This window comes from Hyla sarda, chromosome 4 (assembly GCF_029499605.1).
Source record: "Hyla sarda isolate aHylSar1 chromosome 4, aHylSar1.hap1, whole genome shotgun sequence".
Classification (NCBI taxonomy): domain Eukaryota; kingdom Metazoa; phylum Chordata; class Amphibia; order Anura; family Hylidae; genus Hyla; species Hyla sarda.
The window spans coordinates 36396864-36406035 of record NC_079192.1 but is presented as its reverse complement, the minus strand read 5'-3'; the positions used below and the strand labels follow the sequence as shown (position 1 = coordinate 36406035).

The window sequence follows — 9172 nt, the reverse complement described above, 5'->3', positions numbered from 1 at the left end:
CTGACTTTTGTTGTTAATAACAGAATTCAGGAATGGTTTACTAAGGATGAGGCATCACCATGCATGTTCTTAGCCTGTGATATTACCAGTAAAGTCGGACAGTTGGAGAAGGCCCACTTCCCAAAAAAACCATACCCTTCGCCTCTGAGCCAAAGTCCCCCATAGCTCTGGAAGGATGCCAACCCAAGTTCATGTTGCTAATAACAGAAATCAGGAATGGTTTACTAAGGATGAGGCGTCACCATGCATGTTTTTAGCCTGTGATATTACCATTAAAGTCGGACAGTTGGAGAGGGCCCACTTCCCAAAAAGACCATACCCTTCGCCTCTGAGCCAAAGTCCCCCATAGCCATAGCTCTGGAAGGATGCCAACCCAAGTATCAACCAGGGAGCAAACAGGGTGGTTTACAAAGGTTGGGGTGTCACCATGCATGATTTTGGCAGGTGATACTACCAGTAAAGTTGGACAGTCGGAGAGGCCCCCACAAACAAACTATACCCTTCGCCTCCGGGCCAAAAGGCAACTGCAAAGGACCGGTTTCAAAGTCTCCCAATGCCATAGATGAGGAAAGACCAACAATGCTCCTAGCATCCATCTAAACCCAAGTGTTAACCAGGGAGCCATCAAGGCGGCATCCATGCCGAAGCATGGACTCGGGGCAAAGCCACATGTCCCAGAGCCCGGATAGCTCAGTCAGTAGAGCATCAGACTTTTAATCTGAGGGTCCAGGGTTCAAGTCCCTGTTCGGGCGATGTGTTTTATCAAAGGAAAACCAATGATAACATAAAGTCACATATTAATTGACCAAAAAATACATAATGGACCCAGATTTAAACGTGAGATTGTTGCCAAAGTCGGCATGCAGTTATCACGTGATTACACTTGTGTTCTGAATAGACCGTTGTTTTGATTAGACATGTCCTGCCATAGTCATCCAGCGACCGCTGCTTTCCTTTGCAGGGGTGTCGTGAAGGAGAAATGAGATCACAGTTGAGGCATTAATAGTGAGAGGGCTTTCACAGGGGCAGCAAACTCTGCCGAGACAAGTCCCATTTGGGAGAAGTCATCATTGGGATTTGGCATGGATAGAGAAGAAAAGGGAAAGAGGACAACTCTCGATCAGAGAAGACATCACCTGTGAGTCAATGAGTTAGAATAATGCTGAGTCTGCACTCAGTAGTCCCTGTGACAGATTCCAGAATCAGATACAGGGATCCCCTGTAGTTTACCTCTGTGTAACGACCCAATTGTTAATCCTTCCATAATGTCTGGCTGTGGCTAACCCCTCCCCCCTCCATAGTGAACACATGAACGTTTGGCTGTGCCCAATGTTTCTATGTATGGGGATGTCGGGAGAGATACCTGTGGGGCAAATGAACATTTGGCCGACGGTTATTGAAAATGTATGGTCACCTGTAGTCCATTGACTACTATAAAGATGATGCCCTTTGCAGGGAACCAAATGGTACATTGAGCATACTTTAAAACGAACTAGCAAAAGGCACATAAAGATATATATGTGTGAGTAAACTCATAGAATTACTGGGCTTGTTGCCCAGGGCAACAAGCCACCTACAATAAACAAATGAGCCATTAGCATATCCACTCCCAGGATTCCAAGCTCTGCACTTACTGACTGCCGGGTGTCTCCTCGGGCTTAATCAGTACACTGTAGAAGGTTCTCTATACCTCACCAGTAGATCTTTAGCTTTGCGCAGTGGCAGTATCATAGCCCATGAGGGTCTACCGAGGCGTGATTATTGCTGATTGAAAACTTTTACCAATACCCCGCTGTGATGACTTGAAATATAGTCAGAACTGGCAATTTTTGACAGTCTCTCAGGAGACTGATTTTTGTTGTTAATAACAGAATTCAGGAATGGTTTACTAAGGATGAGGCGTCACCATGCATGTTTTTAGCCTGTGATATTACCATTAAAGTCGGACAGTTGGAGAGGGCCCACTTCCCAAAAAGACCATACCCTTCGCCTTTGAGCCAAAGTCCCCCATAGCCATAGCTCTGGAAGGATGCCAACCCAAGTATCAACCAGGGAGCAAACAGGGTGGTTTACAAAGGTTGGGGTGTCACCATGCATGATTTTGGCAGGTGATACTACCAGTAAAGTTGGACAGTCGGAGAGGCCCCCACAAACAAACTATACCCTTCGCCTCCGGGCCAAAAGGCAACTGCAAAGGACCGGTTTCAAAGTCTCCCAATGCCATAGATGAGGAAAGACCAACAATGCTCCTAGCATCCATCTAAACCCAAGTGTTAACCAGGGAGCCAACAAGGCGGCATCCATGCCGAAGCATGGACTCGGGGCAAAGCCACTTGTCCCAGAGCCCGGATAGCTCAGTCGGTAGAGCATCTGACTTTTAATCTGAGGGTCCAGGGTTCAAGTCCCTGTTCGGGCGATGTGTTTTATCAAAGGAAAACCAATGATAACATAAAGTCACATATTAATTGACCAAAAAATACATAGTGGACCCAGATTTAAACTTGAGATTGTTGCCAAAGTCGGCATGCAGTTATCACGTGATTACACTTGTGTTCTGAATAGACCGTTGTTTTGATTAGACATGTCCTGCCATAGTCATCCAGCGACCGCTGCTTGCCTTTGCAGGGGTGTCGTGAAGGAGAAATGAGATCACAGTTGAGGCATTAATAGTGAGAGGGCTTTCACAGGGGCAGCAAACTCTGCCGAGACAAGTCCCATTTGGGAGAAGTCATCATTGGGATTTGGCATGGATAGAGAAGAAAAGGGAAAGAGGACAACTCTCGATCAGAGAAGACATCACCTGTGAGTCACTGAGTTAGAATAATGCTGAGTCTGCACTCAGTAGTCCCTGTGACAGATTCCAGAATCAGATACAGGGATCCCCTGTAGTTTACCTCTGTGTAACGACCCAATTGTTAATCCTTCCATAATGTCTGGCTGTGGCTAACCCCTCCCCCCTCCATAGTGAACACATGAACGTTTGGCTGTGCCCAATGTTTCTATGTATGGGGATGTCGGGAGAGATACCTGTGGGGCAAATGAACATTTGGCCGACGGTTATTGAAAATGTATGGTCACCTGTAGTCCATTGACTACTATAAAGATGATGCCCTTTGCAGGGAACCAAATGGTACATTGAGCATACTTTAAAACGAACTAGCAAAAGGCACATAAAGATATATATGTGTGAGTAAACTCATAGAATTACTGGGCTTGTTGCCCAGGGCAACAAGCCACCTACAATAAACAAATGAGCCATTAGCATATCCACTCCCAGGATTCCAAGCTCTGCACTTACTGACTGCCGGGTGTCTCCTCGGGCTTAATCAGTACACTGTAGAAGGTTCTCTATACCTCACCAGTAGATCTTTAGCTTTGCGCAGTGGCAGTATCATAGCCCATGAGGGTCTACGAGGCGTGATTATTGCTGATTGAAAACTTTTACCAATACCCCGCTGTGATGACTTGAAATATAGTCAGAACTGGCAATTTTTGACAGTCTCTCAGGAGACTGACTTTTGTTGTTAATAACAGAATTCAGGAATGGTTTACTAAGGATGATGCATCACCATGCATGTTCTTAGCCTGTGATATTACCAGTAAAGTTGGAGAGTGCCCACTTCCCAAAAAAACCATACCCTTCGCCTCTGAGCCAAAGTCCCCCATAGCTCTGGAAGGATGCCAACCCAAGTTCATGTTGCTAATAACAGAAATCAGGAATGGTTTACTAAGAATGAGGCGTCACCATGCATGTTTTTAGCCTGTGATATTACCATTAAAGTCGGACAGTTGGAGAGGGCCCACTTCCCAAAAAGACCATACCCTTCGCCTCTGAGCCTAAGTCCCCCATAGCCATAGCTCTGGAAGGATGCCAACCCAAGTATCAACCAGGGAGCAAACAGGGTGGTTTACAAAGGTTGGGGTGTCACCATGCAGGATTTTGGCAGGTGATACTACCAGTAAAGTTGGACAGTCGGAGAGTCCCCCACAAACAAACTATACCCTTCGTCTCCGGGCCAAAAGGCAACTGCAAAGGACCGGTTTCAAAGTCTCCCAATGCCATAGATGAGGAAAGACCAACAATGCTCCTAGCATCCATCTAAACCCAAGTGTTAACCAGGGAGCCAACAAGGCGGCATCCATGCCGACGCATGGACTCGGGGCTAATCCATAGTCCCAGAGCCCGGATAGCTCAGTCGGTAGAGCATCAGACTTTTAATCTGAGGGTCCAGGGTTCAAGTCCCTGTTCGGGCGATTTGCTTTATCAAAGGAAAACCAATGATAACATAAAGTCACATATTAATTGACCAAAAAATACATAATGGACCCAGATTTACACGTGAGATTGTTGCCAAAGTCGGCATGCAGTTATCACGTGATTACACTTGTGTTCTGAATAGACCGTTGTTTTGATTAGACATGTCCTGCCATAGTCATCCAGCGACCGCTGCTTGCCTTTGCAGGGGTGTCGTGAAGGAGAAATGGGATCACAGTTGAGGCATTAATAGTGAGAGGGCTTTCACAGGGGCAGCAAACTCTGCCGAGACAAGTCCCATTTGGGAGAAGTCATCATTGGGATTTGGGATGGATAGAGGAGAAAAGGGAAAGAGGACAACTCTCGATCAGAGAAGACGTCACCTGTGCGTCACTGGATCTGCCTGCAGTGCGCAGTGCGCAGTGCGCAGTCTGCTGTCAGAGACTGGATAGCTCAGTCGGTAGAGCATCAGACTTTTAATCTGAGGGTCCAGGGTTCAAGTCCCTGTTTGGGTGATGTGTTTTATCAAAGGAAAACCAATGATAACATAAAGTCACATATTAATTGACCAAAAAAAAAAACATAATACACACAGATTTAAACTTGAGATTGTTGCAAATGTTGGCATGCAGTTATCACGTCATTAGACTTGTGATCTGAATAGACCGTTGTTTTGATTAGACATTTCCTGCCATAGTCATCCAGCCACCGCAGCTTTCCTTTGCAGGGGTGTCGTGAAGGAGAAATGGGATCACAGTTGAGGCATTAATAGTGAGAGGGCTATTACCACGTGGAACTTTCACAGGGGCAGCAAACTCTGCAGAGACAAGTCCCATTTGGGAGAAGTCATCATTGGGATTTGGGATGGATAGAGAAGAAAAGGGAAAGAGGACAACTCTCGATCAGAGAATACGTCACCTGTGAGTCACTGGATCTGCCTGCAGTGCACAGGCTGCCGTCAGAGCCCGGATAGCTCAGTCGGTAGAGCATCAAACTTTTAATCTGAGGGTCCAGGGTTCAAGTCCCTGTTCGCGCGATGTGTTTTATCAAAGGAAAACCAATGATAACATAAAGTCACATATTAATTGACCAAAAAATACATAATGGACCCAGATTTAAACGTGAGATTGTTGCCAAAGTCGGCATGCAGTTATCACGTGATTACACTTGTGTTCTGAATAGACCGTTGTTTTGATTAGACATGTCCTGCCATAGTCATCCAGCGTCCGCTGCTTTCCTTTGCAGGGTTGTGGTGAAGGAGAAATGGGATCACAGTTGAGGCATTAATAGTGAGAGGGCTTTCACAGGGGCAGCAAACTCTGCCGAGACAAGTCCCATTTGGGATTGGGATTTGGCATGGATAGAGAAGAAAAGGGAAAGAGGACAACTCTCGATCAGAGAAGACATCACCTGTGAGTCACTGAGTTAGAATAATGCTGAGTCTGCACTCAGTAGTCCCTGTGACAGATTCCAGAATCAGATACAGGGATCCCCTGTAGTTTACCTCTGTGTAACGACCCAATTGTTAATCCTTCCATAATGTCTGGCTGTGGCTAACCCCTCCCCTCTCCATAGTGAACACATGAACGTTTGGCTGTGCCCAATGTTTCTATGTATGGGGATGTCGGGAGAGATACCTGTGGGGCAAATGAACATTCGGCCGACGGTTATTGAAAATGTATGGTCACCTGTAGTTCATTGACTACTATAAAGATGATGTCCTTTGCAGGGAACCAAATGGTACATTGAGCATACTTTAAAACGAACTAGCAAAAGGCACAGAAAGATATATATGTGTGAGTAAACTCATAGAATTACTGGGCTTGTTGCCCAGGGCAACAAGCCACCTACAATAAACAAATGAGCCATTAGCATATCCACTCCCAGGATTCCAAGCTCTGCACTTACTGACTGCCGGGTGTCTCCTCGGGCTTAATCAGTACATTGTAGAAGGTTCTCTATACCTCACCAGTAGATCTTTAGCTTTGCGCAGTGGCAGTATCATAGCCCATGAGGGTCTACCGAGGCCTTTTGGCTAAGATCAAGTGTAGTATCTGTTTTTATCAGTTTTTCATGCCGGTGTGCAGTAACACCGGTGTGGGGATGGGTGCTGCATGGAGGATGCAGGTGTACCAGGGCTTTCCGGGGCTGGTTCTGAGCAATCAGCTCGACGGCTGCCCCGACGTGACCTGTTCCCTCCGGGTCTCGCCATGAGGCTGAGAGGGTCTAGAGCCGAGGTACTTTTGTGCCTCGGGGAGTGGTGACCCCGAGGTGCCGAAACTCACTGGGAGAATAGACTCACTGAGTTGAAGCACGGGCACCATAATCTCTTCACCTTGTGGCACTCACCTCTTGATTCCCGGCCTTCTGGCTAGGATCAGAGAAATTTTTATAGATCCGGGCAGTATATCTGCACACATTCACTTATTTCTTTTTTGTCTCACTGTGTCACTTTTTGCGTGTTGTGTGTTCACAGGATTTGTCAGGATGCGGTAGCCCTTCTGGGTGTCCCTCCTGGCGGTCTAGGGGAGGTGTGTGTGGCCATTAGGTTCCGCACCTCCCTTCAAACACCCCGGGTACTCCTGCTTTGGCAGGGTACCTACCGTAATCGGCTCTGCGGGCAGATACCTTGGCTAACGCCAAGGGGGATGCCGGGAGCATTTGTGGTCCCCTAGTAGCTTCGGCGAAAAGGGACATCGAACCTGGAACCTCGCAGGTACCTTTTGGTCCGGAGGCGAAGGGTAAGGTTTGTTGGGGGCCTCTCTCCTATCGGAGAAGGGCTTGCGATAGACCGCATCCTTTGTGCACGTTTTTTTAGTGTAACACGTTTGCACTTTTTCTTGCACTTTGGGTGAATCGAAAGCACGTTCCTCGGCTTTAAAAAAAAAAAAAGTCTACCGAGGCGTGATTATTGCTGATTGAAAACTTTTATCAATACCCTGCCGTGATGACTTGAAATATAGTCAGAACTGGCAATTTTTGACAGTCTCTCAGGAGACTGACTTTTGTTGTTAATAACAGAATTCAGGAATGGTTTACTAAGGATGAGGCATCACCATGCATGTTCTTAGCCTGTGATATTATCGGTAAAGTCGAACAGTTAGAGAGGGCCCACTTCCCAATTCCGACTTCCGATTCCGTCAATAAGACAGCTTCCGCTACTAACCCTGAAAATTCAATAAAAAAAAAAAAAAACACAACACATTGGAAAAATTATTTTATTTAAAAAAACACTCCCCCACAGCCCTCGTTAACCATTTTATTAAAGGAAAAAATAAATAATCCGCCTTAATCCATCGAATCCGCAGTAATCCTTTGCATACACGCATCTGAAACGAGAAGAAAAAAACACAAAAAATTGGTTATGACATTTTTGGCGCTGTCCGCTGGGGAGAGCACCCATGATGCAATGTCTACCCAAACAGGGAGCCACCAATTGGTGCAAAACTAGAAACTCCCAGCATGCCCAGACAGCCTTTGGCTGTCTGGGCATGCTGGGCGTTGTAGTTTAGCAACAGCTGGAGTCTCCCTGTCTGGGTAGACACTGCCAGAAGGGTCTGTTCACATTATACAAAACGTACAATGTGAACAGAGCTTCAGATTAACTAGCCTTGTTCCCTTCTGTAGCTCCGCCCCCTAATGACGTCATCACTAGGGGGCGGATCTACACGAACCCGGCCCGGGACTCGAGGGAAGTAAGCTGGACTTCGTCTTCTGTATACACTGTATACAGCTATCTATAGATAGCTGTATATAGTGTATACCGCCCAAAGGGTTAACCTACACTGTCCAGCAGTGTAAGTTAACTCTTCCCTTGCTGGGCTTGCGCATAGCGCACAGCTCAGCAAGGGGTTAAGTGAGCCAGCAATGTGTATACTGTATACACATTGCAGGCTCACTGTAAGTTCTTGCTGGGCAGTAGATATACGATGTATACCTACGGCTCAGCGTCAGCTGTTCTCCCGGCTCTGTAGCCCTGAGAACAGCTGATCCCGACATTCACATAAGGAGGATCGCAGCGGTGTCAGGAGGAGTGACATCCCTGGGATATGTCCCTTACTGCAGGTACTAATACTCCCAACATGGAGTACACTCTGCTCCATGCTGGGAACTGTAGTACCTGCATTAATAGACATATTGCAGCGAGTGTAACGTCTGACACCCGCTGCGATCTGTCTATTAATAAAGGTACTACAGTTCCCAGCATGGAGCAGAGTGTACTCCATGTTGGGAGTAGTAGTACTTGTAGTAAAGGGAAGATCACTGCGGGTATCACTCCTGACAGCCGCTGTGATGCTCCTGTATAATGTATGAATGCGGCGGCCGCTCTCCTATGGTCCCCTGCACGGCCGTATATATACACATATTCCTATTTCTCACAGAGAGCTGTGATTGGCTGGAACCATCTGGCCAATCACAGCTCTGCGGGAAATATGAATATGTGTATATATACGTGAGTGCAGGGGACCATAGAAGAGCGGCCGCCCCATCTATACATTATACAAGAGGATCGCAAGGGACCCTGGCGATCTGTCAATTAGTACAGGTAACTACTACTCCCATCATGGAAGAGTGTGTTCCATGCTGGGAGTAGTAGTACTACCTAAAAAATGTTTAAAAAAAAAAGTGAACAACACGCACACACTACATTTTTACTATTGTTGGCTACATTTTTAGTGCTTTAGCCGCTCACATAAATTGATCCCTGTTTAAAAATGAATAAACATTTCATAATAAAAATGATACATTTCATTAGATACAATTTTTTCCATCACCACTGTATCTTTTTTATTATGATTTTTTTATGATACCCTACGAAATTTTTATAAAAAAAGGTATCTCCATAATTTTTTAGGATCGCTAAAGTCCAAAAAAAGAATAAAAAGATTTACCGAATGTACCCGAATACCAAATGTA

At 46.0% G+C, this 9172-nt stretch overlaps 4 non-coding genes and 1 pseudogene across 4 annotated transcripts; all 5 read left to right on the top strand.

Moving 5' to 3' along the window:
* The first annotated feature begins 1707 nt into the window (after positions 1–1707).
* On the top strand, positions 1708–1848 carry LOC130268010 (U4 spliceosomal RNA). Its single transcript, XR_008843384.1, has one exon. It is a non-coding gene; the product is annotated as a U4 spliceosomal RNA (small nuclear RNA).
* A 495-nt stretch (positions 1849–2343) lies between these two features.
* TRNAK-UUU (transfer RNA lysine (anticodon UUU)) lies at positions 2344–2416 on the top strand. Its single transcript has one exon. It is a non-coding gene; the product is annotated as a tRNA-Lys (tRNA).
* Positions 2417–3371: 955 nt separating this feature from the next.
* On the top strand, positions 3372–3511 carry LOC130268111 (U4 spliceosomal RNA). Its single transcript, XR_008843479.1, has one exon. It is a non-coding gene; the product is annotated as a U4 spliceosomal RNA (small nuclear RNA).
* A 670-nt stretch (positions 3512–4181) lies between these two features.
* On the top strand, positions 4182–4254 carry TRNAK-UUU (transfer RNA lysine (anticodon UUU)). The gene has a single exon. It is a non-coding gene; the product is annotated as a tRNA-Lys (tRNA).
* Positions 4255–7091: 2837 nt separating this feature from the next.
* Positions 7092–7253, top strand: LOC130268119 (U4 spliceosomal RNA; annotated as a pseudogene).
* Positions 7254–9172: the final 1919 nt, after the last annotated feature.